This window comes from Marmota marmota, unplaced genomic scaffold (genome assembly GCF_001458135.2).
Source record: "Marmota marmota marmota unplaced genomic scaffold, marMar, whole genome shotgun sequence".
In the NCBI taxonomy this organism is placed as follows: domain Eukaryota; kingdom Metazoa; phylum Chordata; class Mammalia; order Rodentia; family Sciuridae; genus Marmota; species Marmota marmota.
Window position 1 is genome coordinate 21,442,573 of NW_026000196.1, and position 11,364 is coordinate 21,453,936.

Sequence of the window (11,364 nt, forward strand, 5' to 3'; positions counted from 1 at the left end):
CTAAAAAAAAAAAAAAAGAAAATTTGGTGGGCAAAGTGGGACTGGTGTAAGGACCATTCCTGCCAAGTATCAACAAAACCTGTGGGAAAAAATATTGGCAGAGTTTTCAGTAACCTTGGAGTATGGGGCAAGTTTCTCAAACGCTTTTCAATGAAAGTGTTCCTGCCTTGGCTGAAAATGGCCTCTGCTTATGACCACTTCAACAGGGAACAAAATAGATAGTGCCCACTGAGAACTAATTCAGTGGGTATAGTCTCAAGCAACTAAAACAAATCAATCCCTATAGAACAAAACAATGTAAAACTTAAAAATTTACAGTTTTCCTGCAACTGATTGCATTAACAAAGGAGAACCAAATTTGGGGGGAGATTGGGAGTGCAGGAAGTATCATTTCTGTCAGGTATCAACAAAATCTGGTTAAAAACATTTGCAGAGTTTCCTATAAACTTGGAGTTTTCTGCAACCTTCTCAAAAGCTTTCAAATGAAAGTGTTTTTGCCTTGTCTGGGAAATGCCCCTGCTTAGGGCTACTTCAACAGGGAACAAAACAGAGAGTGCCCACTGAGAAATAATTGACTGGGTGATGTTTCAAGCAGCTAGCACAAACTGTGTGTGATTTCCAGTTTCAACTGCACTCATCTCTATAGGGTAAAACAAACTGAAACCTAAAAATTAAAAGTGCTCCTGAAAGTGAATGCATCAACCTTAGAGAACCAAATTTTTATGGCTAAGTAGGACTAATGTACTGATCATTCCTGCCAAGTATCAACAAAATCCACTGAAAAAATATTTGCAGAGTTTTCAGTCAACCCGGATTTTTGTGCAAGCTTCTAAAAAGCTTTCAAATAAAGGTGTTCCTGCCTAGCCTGAGAAAACTTATGCTTAGAGCTACTTCAACAGGAAATAAAACAGTGAGTGCCCACTGAGAACTAATTCAGTGGGTGAAGTTTCAGGCAGCTAGCACAAACCATGTTTGATTTCTACTTCCAACTTCATTTATCCCAGTAGGCCAAAACAAAGTGAAACCTAGAATTTAAAAAAGTTCCTGCAAGCAAATGCTTGAACCTAGGAGAATCAAATTAGTAGTGTTAAGTGGGACTGGTGTCATAATCATTCCTGCCAATTATCAACAACATCCAGAGAAAATATGTTGGCCAAGTTTTCTGTAAAATTGCAGTTTTCTGCAAGCTTCTCAAATGCTTTCCAATGAAGGTATTTTTGCCTTGGCTGAGAAATGCCCCTTCTTAGGGATTTTACAATGAGAACCAAACAGAGAGTACCCACTGAGAACTAATTCACTGGGTGAAGTTACAAGCAGCTAGAACTAACCCATCCCTTTAGGGCAAAATGAAGTGATACCTAAAAATTTAAAGTGTTCCTGCTTGCAAACATTTCAACCTAGGAAAACAAAATTTGAGGAGAAAAGTGTAACAGGTGTAAGGATCATTCCTGCCAAGTATCAACGAAACTTGTGGAAAAAAATATTTGCAGAGTTTTCAGAAACCTCAGAGTTTTGGGCAAGTTTCTCAAATGCTTTCCAATGAAGGTGTTTCTGCCTTGGCTTAGAATTGCCTCTGCTTAGGGCTACTTCAACAGGGAACAAAACAGGCAGTGCCCACTGAGAACTAATTCAGTGGGTGAAGTCTCAAGCAACTGGGACAAACCCATCTCTATACGACAAAACAAGGTGAAACTAAACATTTCAAGTTTTCCTGCAAGCAATGGCTTCATCCGAGGAAAACCAAATTTTGCTGGCAAAGTGGGACTGGTGTAAGTATCACTCCTATCAAGAATCAATAAAATCTGGTGAAAAAATATTAGTAGATTTTCCTGTAAACTCAGAGTTTTCTGCAAGCTTCTCAAATGCTTTCAAATGATGATGGTTTTGCTTTGGCTGAGAAAATGGCTACTTCAACAGGGAACAAAACAGAAAGTGCCCACTGAGAACTAATTCAGTGGGTAAAGTGTCAAGTAGCTAGCACAAACCGTTTTTGATACCCAGTTCCTACTGCATTCAACCCAAGGCCAAAACAAAGTGAAACCTAAAAATTAAAAATATTCCTGTAAGCTAATGCTTCAGCCTTGGAGAACCAAATTTGTATGGATAAGTAGGACTGGTGTATGGATTATTCCTGCCCAGTATTAACAAAATCTGGTGAAAAATATTTGCAGAATTTTCAGTAAACTCTGAGTTTTGTGCAAGCTTCTTAAATGCTTTCAAATGAAGGTGTTCTTGCCTTGGCTGAGAAATGCTTTTGCTTAGTAATACTTCAACAGGGAATTAAACAGAGAGTGCCCACTGAGAACTAATTGACTGGGTGATGTTTCAAGCAGCTAGCACAAACCGTGTTTTATTTCCATTTCCAACTGCATTCATCCCTATAGGCAAAAGGAATTGAAATTGAAAATTACAAGTGTTTCTGCATTCAAACGCTGGAACCTAGTAGAACCAAATTTGGGTGCCAAAGTGGGACTGGTGAAAATATCAGTCCTGTCCAGTATCAACAAAATCCGTTGCAAAAATTTATGCAGAGATTCCAGTAAATTTGCACTTTTCTGGCAACTGTTCAAATGCTCCCAATAATGTGTTCCTGCCTTTGCTGAGAAATGCCTCTGCTTAGGGCTACTTCAACAGCGAATAAAACATACAGTGCACACTGAGGACTTATTGAGTGTGTGAAGTTTCAAGCAGCTGTCTTAAACTGTGTTTGATTTCCAGTTCCAACTACATTCATCCCTATAGGGCAAAACGAAGTGAAACCTGAAAATTAAGAGTGTTCCTACAAGTGAATGCTTGAACATAGGAGAACCAAATTTGGGGGGCAAAGTGGGATGGTGAATGGATCAGTTCTGTTCAGTATTAATGAAATCCAGTGCAAAAATGTTTGCAGTGTTTCCAGTAAACTCGGACTTTGTGCACGCTGCTCAAACGCTTTGAATTGAAGGTGTTCTGGTCTTGGCTGAGTAATTCCTCTGCTTAGAGCACACTCTGGGCACTCTCTGTTTTGTTCCCTTTTAAAGTAGACCCAAGCAGAGGCATTTGGAAACTTTTGAGCACCTTGCAGAAAATTTTAGTTTACTGAAATCTCTGCACAAATTTTTGCACCAGATTTTGATGATACTGGGCAGACTTGATCCTTTCACTATTTCCACTTTGACCCTCAATTTGGCTCTTCTACATTCAAGTGTTCACTTGCAGAAACACTTAGACTTTTCTGTAAGCTGCTTTTTGGAAAAAAAACTCACTAATGTGCAGTACAAAACAGTCCTGGCCATTAGTCCCTTCCACATTTGCATAGGAATTTAGGGTCTTCCTAAGTACACTGATCAGCACATCCAGGAACCTTATAATCCCTAATCTAGGAGAACAACATGTGACACTTACATATTAGAGGCAAGTTGTATGGCCTCCTAAACATAATCCATTTGGAGGAAAGTTCCTGGTTTCAATTTTTCTGTAGTCATTATTTTATTTTTGTACACATACCAGTACACCCATGGAATGTAGTAAGTCTAGATTGAAGGCTCTACCCAGATTTCTTTTCTAAATCTGGGTAAGAATATGAGGGCTGGCTAGAACCATCCTGTAAGGCCTGAGAACTTCAGGGTGACTCCATGAGCCACTTCATGTTTGCTCCTGCAGTGTGATCTTCTGATGTACTGTCTTGATATCTTTTCCCAATTTTTTCTACGGGATTTGTGAGGGCCATAGGCCTATGGGTGTTTGAATGGGTTGTACAAGTCTTGCTTCAGCTCCCATCCAGCATGGGCTCCTTCAGGTTCTTCTTCCAGACTCTACCAGAATATCCCAGGGGTTTGGGGTCTGTTGGATTTGGGGTAGTGGGCACTGGTATGTGGGTGATATGTCTGCAAGGTAGGTATAGACTGTAGAATGTCTTTACCAATTAATTTGTTGTGTTTTTACACAGGAAGTTGGTGTATTTACCTTCCCTGCTTGTTAGAAAATAAATTGCGCATTTGAGTGTGTTCAGGATCCTGATCTACTGACTACCCAGTAACTGATGTTGCTGCCACTTTCACTAGCCTTCTAGGCCTGTGTATTGCCCGTGTGCAGCCGAGCATCAAAATCTGATGCACTATGCTTTCTCGTCTCCCTGCCATAGTTGAATAACATTGTAATATTTCAACACATGTATATATGTGATGATTGAATCACAGTAATTAACATTTTCTTCCATCATATGGAGATCACGGTGGCAAATAGTGGCAGCAAGTGTCTTCATACATGTACTTTGGATGATGATGTCTATCACATTCCACCATCCTTGCTCATCCCCTGACCCTTCCTTTTTCCTCCCACTCCTCTGTTCTATCTAGAGTTCCTCTATTCCTCCCATGATCTTCCTCCCTACACCACTATGAATCAACCTCCTTATATCAGAGAAAACATTCAGCATTTGTTTTTTGGGAATTGGCTAACTTCACTTAGCATTTTCTTGTCCAATGCCATTTATTTATCTGCAAATGTCATGATTTTATTCTCTTTTATTGCTGGGTAAAATTCCATGTGAATATATGCCACATTTTTTTTATCCATTCATCTACTGAAGGGCATCTAGGTTGGCTCCAAAGTTTAGTTATTGTGAATTGTGCTTATATAAACATTGATGTGGCTGTGTCCCTGCTGTTTTTAAGTCCTCTGGGTATAGAACGAGAAGAGGGATAGCTGGGTCAAGTGGGAGTTCCATTCCCAGTTTTTCAAGTAATCTTCATACTGCTTTCCATAATGGTTGCACCAAATTGCAGTCCCACCAGCATTGTATGAGTGTACCTTTTTCCCAAATCCTCGCCAACATTTATTTTTGTTTGTCTTCATAATAGCTGCCATTCTGACTGGAATGAGATGGTACTTTAGAGTAGTTTTGATTTGCATTTCTCTAATTGCTAGAGATGATGAACATTTGTTTATAGATTTGTTGATTGATTGTATATTCTCTTCTGAGAAGTGTCTCTTCAGGTCATTGGCCCATTTATTGATTGGGTTATTTGGTTTTATTGGTGCTTAGCTTTTTGAGTTTTTTATATACCCTAGATTTAGTGCTCTATCTGATGTATGAGGGGCAAAAATTTGCTCCCAGGATGTAAGCTCTCTGTTTACTTCCCAGATTGTTTTTTTATTAGTTGCTCAAGACAATACAATGATCTTGAATATCATACATTTGATTCAAATGTGGTATGAATTCTCATTTTTTCACGTGTACAGATTGCAGGATCACATTGGTTATACAGCCACGTTTATACATACAGCAATACTAGTGTCTGTTGTATTCTTCTGAGCTTCCTATCTCCCCTCCCCTTCCCTCCCCTCCTATCACCTCTTTCTACCTAATCTACTGTGACACATTTCTCTCTCTTTTTTATTCTTCCCCCTCACACCATCATATATGTAATTTTATATAACAATGAGGGTCTCCTTCCATCTTCCATGCAAATCCCCTTCCCCGTCCTATTCCCTTCCACCTCTCTTCCCTGTTTAGTGGTAATCTTCTTCTCATGCTCTTCCTCCCTACTCTGTTTTGAGTCACCCCCTTATATCAAAGAAGACATTCAGCATTTGGTTTTAGGGATTGGCTAACTCCATTTAGCATAATCTGCTCTAATGCCATCCATTTTTCTTCAGATGCCATGATTTTGTTATTTTTTAGTGCTGAGAAATATTCCATTGTGTATAAATGCCACATTTTTTTATCCATTCATCTATTGAAGGGCATCTACATTGGTTCCACAGTCTAGATATTGTGAATTGTGCTGCTATGAACATTGATGTAGCTGTGTCCCTGTAGTATGCTCTTTTTAGGTCTTTTGGGTATAGTCTGAGAAGGGGAATAGCTGAGTCAAATGGTGATTCCATTCCCAGCTTTCCAAGGAATCTCCATACTGCTTTCCAAATTGGCTGCATCAATTTGCAGTTCTACCAGCAATGTACAAGTGTACCTTTTTCCCCACATCCTCACCAGCACTTATTGTTCGACTTCATAATGGTTGCCATTCTTACTGGAGTGAGATGGTATCTTAGCGTGGTTTTAATTTGAATTTCTCTGGTTGCAAGAGATGGTGAGCATTTTTTTGTGTAACTGTTGATTGATTGTATGTCCTCCTCTGAGAAGTGTCTGTTCAGGTCCTTGGCCCATTGTTGATTGGGTTATTTGTTTTCATTTTTTTTTAAAGAAAGAGACAGAGACAGATAATTTTAATATTTATTTTTTAGTTATTGGCAGACACAACATCTTTGTTTGTATGTGGTGCTGAGGATCAAACCTGGACCGCACGCATGCCAGGTGAGCATGCTACCACTTGAGCCACATCCCCAGCCCCAGGTTATTTGTTTTCTTGTTGTTTAATTTTTGTAGTTCTTTGTATACTCTGAAGATTAGAGGTCTATCTGAAGTGTGAGGGGTAAAAATTTGTTCCCAGGATGTAGGCTCCCTATTTACCTCACTTATTATTTCTCTTGCTGAGAAAAAAAATTTTTAGTTTGAATACATCCCATTTGTTGATTCTTGATATTAACTCTTGTGCTATAGGTATCCTATTAAGGAATTTGGAGCCCAACCCCACGAGATGGAGATTAGGGCCAACTTTTTCTTCTATTAGACCCAGAGTCTCTGGTTTGATTCCTAGCTCCTTGATCCATTTTGAGTTAACTTTTGTGTATGGTGAGAGAAAGGGATTCAATTTCATTTTGTTGCATATGGATTTCCAGTTCTCCAGCACCATTTGTTGAAGATGCTGTCCTTTCTCCATTGCATGCTTTTAGCACCTTTGTCTAATATAAGGTAGTTGCAATTTTGTGGATTGGTCTCTGTGTCCTCTATTCTGTACCATTTGTCTACCTGCCTGTTTTGGTACCAGTACCATGCTGTTTTTGTTACTATTACTCTGTAGTATAGTTTAAAATCTGGTATTGCTATACCACCTGTTTCACTCTTCCTGCTTAGAATTGCTTCATTTACTCTGAGTCTTTTATTCTTCCAGATGAATTTCATGATTGCTTTTTCTATTTCTGCGAGGAATGCCATTGGGATTTTGATTGGCATTGCATTAAATCTATAGAGCACTTTTGGTAATATGGCCATTTTAATGATATTAATTCTGCCTATCCATGAACAAGGTATATCTTTCCATCTTCTAAGGTCTTCTTCTATTTCTCTCTTTAGGGTTCTGTAGTTCTCATTGTATAAGTCTTTCACCTCTTTTGTTAGGTTGATTCCCAAGTATTTTTTTTTTGAGGATATTGTGAATGGGGTGTTTGTCCTCATTTCCATTTCAGAGGATTTCATTTACTAGCTCTAGAAGTTTCTTGGTAGAAACTTTTGGGTCTTCTAGGTATAGGATCATGTCACCGCAAATAGTGCCAATTTAAGTTCGTCTTTTCCTATCTTTATGCCTTTGATTTCTTTCATCTGTCTAATTGCTCTGGCCAGTGTTTCGAGAACTATTTGAATAGAAGTGGTGAGAAAGGGTATCCCTGTCTTGTTACAGATTTTAGAGGGAATGCCTTCAATTTTTCTCCGTTTAGAATGATGCTAGCCTGAGGCTTAGCATAAATACCTTTTACAATGTTGAGGGAAGTTCCTGTTATCCCTAGTTTTTCTAATATTTATTTTTTAGTGTTTTGAACATAAATAGAAGCTGTACTTTGTTGAATGTTTTTTTCTGCATCTATTAAGATGATCATATGGTTCTTATCTTTAGGTCTATTGATGTGGTGAATTACATTTATTGATTTCCATATATTGAACCAGCCTTGCATCCCAAGGATGAATCCTACTTGATCATGGTGCACCATCTTTTTGGTATGTTTTTGTATCCAATTTGCCAGAATTTTATTGAGGATTTTTTGCATCTATGTTCATTAGAGATATTGGTCTGTAGTTTTCTTTCTTTGAAGTGTCTTTGTCTGTTTTAGGAATCAGGGTGATGCTGGCCTGGTGGAATGAATTTAGAAGTACTCCCTCTTTTTCTATTTCCTGAAATAGCTTAAACAGTATTGGTATTAGTTCTTCTTTAAAGGTTTTGTAAAACTCTGCTGTATACCCATCTGGTCCTGGGCTTTTCTTGGTTGGTAGTCTTTGATGGCTTCTTCTATTTCCTCAATTGATATTGGTCTGTTTAAGTTGTGTATATCCTCCTGACTCAATCTGGGCAGATCATATGACTTAAGAAATTTATCGATGCCTTCACCATCTTCTATTTTATTGGAGTAAGGTTTCAAAATAATTTCTAGTTATCTTCTGTATTTCTGTAGTGTCTGTTGTGATATTACCTTTTTCATCCCATATGCTAGTAATTTGAGTTCTCTCTCTTCTTCTCTTTATTAGCATGGCTAAGGGTCTGTCAATCTTATTTATTTTTTTAAAGAACCAACTTTTAATTTTGTCAATTTTTTTCAATTGTTTCTTTTATTTCAATTTCATTGATTTTAGCTCTGATATTAATTATTTCTTGTCTTCTACTGCATTTGCTATTGATTTGCTCTTCTTTTTCTAGGGCTTTAAGATGAAGTGTGAGATCATTTATTTGTTTTTGTTTTTGTTGTTGTTGTTGTTGTTGTTGTTGTTGTTTTTGAGGAATCAACTCCAAGCAATGAATTTTTCTCTTAGAACTGCCTTCATTGTGTCCCATAGATTCTGATATGTTATGTCTGCATTTTCATTTATCTCTAAGAATTTTTTAATTTCCTCCTTGATGTCTTCTGTAACCCATTGATCATTCTCCAAGTGATGTAGGATTTTTTCTTCCTTATTTTATCGTTGATTTCCAGTTTCATTCCATTATGATTGGATAAGATGCATGGTATTATCTCTATTCCTTTATAATTTCTAAGAGTTGCCCTATGGCATAATATATGGTCTATTTTTGAGAAGGATCCGTGTGCTGCTGAGAAAAAAAGTATATCCGCTTGATGATGGTTGATATATTCTATACATGTCAGTTAAGTCTAGGTTATTAATTGTGTTATTGAGATCTATAGTTTTTTTATTCAACTTTTGTTTAGAAGACTTGTCCAGTGGTGAGAGAGGTGTGTTAAAGTCACCCATAATTATTGTGTTGTGGTCTATTTGTCTCTTGAATTTGAGGAGAGTTTGTTTTATGAACATAGCAGCACCATTGTTTGGGGCATATATATTGATGATTGTTATGTCTTGTTGGTCAATGATTCCCTTTAACAGTATATAGTGTCATTCTTTATCCCTTTTGATTAACTTAGGCTTGAAGTCAATTTTATCTGATATGAGTATGGCCACCCCTGCTTGCTTCCAAGGTCCATGTGAGTGGTATGATTTTTCCCAACCTTTCACCTTCAGCCTGTGTATGTCTTTTCCTATCAGATGAGTCTCCTGAAGGCAGAATATTGTTGGATCTGTTTTTTTTTTAATCCAGGTTACTAGCCTATGTCACTTAATTGGTGAGTTTAGCCATTAACATTTAGGGTTATTATTGATATATGGTTTGTACTTCCAGTCATGTTTGTTATTTTTTTTTAAATTTGGTTTGTTTTTCCTCTTTGATTAGTTCTTTTCCCCTTTACTAAGTTACTTCCCACTGTTGGTTTTGGTTGTTGTTTTTCATTTCCTCTTTGTGTAGTGTTTTGCCCAAAATGCTTTACAGTTCTGGTTTTCTGGCTGCTAATTGTTTTAACTTTTGTTTATTGTGGAAAGTTTTTAGTTTGTTGTCAAACCTGAAGCTTAATTTTGCTGGATACAATATTCTTGATTGGCACCCATTATCTTTCAGCGTTTGAAATACCTTGTTCCAGGATCTTCTTGCGTCAGCATCTGTGATGAAAAATCAGCTGTTTACCTAATTGGTTTACCCCTAAATGTAATCTGCCTCCTTTCTCTTGTAGCTTTTAATATTCTCTCCTTATTCTGTATATTGGATATCTTCATAATAATGTGTCTTGGTGTGGGTCTATTGTGGTTTGGTGTCCTGTAGGCTTCTAGGATTTGGACTTCCATTTCATTTTTCATGTCTGGAAAGTTTTCTAAAATTATTTCATTTAACAGATTGCTCATTCCTTTGGTTTGGACCTGTATACCTTCCTCTATCCCAATGACTGTTAAGTTTTTTTTTATGATATCTCATATCTCTTGGATGTTTTGCTCATGGTTTCTTACCAGCTTTTCTGAGTTGACTAGACTCTTTTCAAGATGATATATTTTGTCTTCATTGTCTGATGTTCTGAATTCTACTTGGTCTACTCTACTGGTGATACTCTCATTTGAGTTTTTAATTTGGTTTATAATTTCCTTCATTTCTAGGATTTCTGTTTAATTTTTTTATAACCTCTATCTCTCTGTAGAGTTCTTCTTGGATTTATTTATGTAATTCATTGTCAAAGTGGTCTTGAATTGTTTGCATTTGCTGTCTAATGTCCTCTTTAAGGTTCCATACCATCTGAATCAAGTATGTCTTGAATTCTTTATCTGACCATTTATCTGATGCATCTAGCATCTCCTGTAAATTTAAGCTGTCCTGCATTGTTTGTTTCTTTTCTTCCTTGTTTTTTCACAATGCTCGTGTTTCTTTCCAGCTCTGTTTGACTGCTGTGTTACTATTTTCTCCTATAAATTTGTTTTGGTTTTGTATAGCTCTGAGATCTCTCCTTTGTGGTGGCAGACAATGTCTAGAGATGTTGTATGTAATTGTAATTTAAAGTAAATTCATTAGTTTCATAAAATGCATACAGATTCTAATGGCATATAGAGAACTGTGGTTTGATCTTAGGACTTTATGTTTAGGTCAGATGATGTGTTGGTATGGGGGTTAGTATATCTTAGCTACCTTGGAAGATTGCTCTACTAAAGGGGGATATTAACAGGAGAATAGACAGGAGTATTGGGGGGGTAGCTAAGGACTTAGGAGCACTATAGACAGCCTGGAACATTCACCTATTTGCATTTAGTAAATTACACATGATAGAATTCATAATGCTTGGGAGGAAAGGTATGGGAAAGGGAAGGAAGAAATCAAGAAAGAGAAAGAAAGAAGAAAGAAAGAAAAAAATGCACTCTTAGAGTTCTATTTTCTTCTCTTCCAGTAGGTGGAGCTGTGCTTTCCGGGCTACGTCTCTGCCCTCAAGATGCAGAAAACAATCCATGTGAGGTGGCTCTCTATCCCCAGTCAGGGAACTCTCTAATCCCGGTTGCTTAGGATTGCTCCTGGTCTCTAGCCCCCTTGCTTCTCCTGCCAGCCAGGCCCTACTTACTGGGGCAGTTCTCCACAGTTCTAGCTACACTCTGGGCCTGCAGTTTCCTGGATGCCCTGCTCTCTTGAATGACTGGGTGCTCTCTCTCTCTCTCTCTCTCTTCTTTTTTTTTCTTTTTTTTTGCTTTTTTCA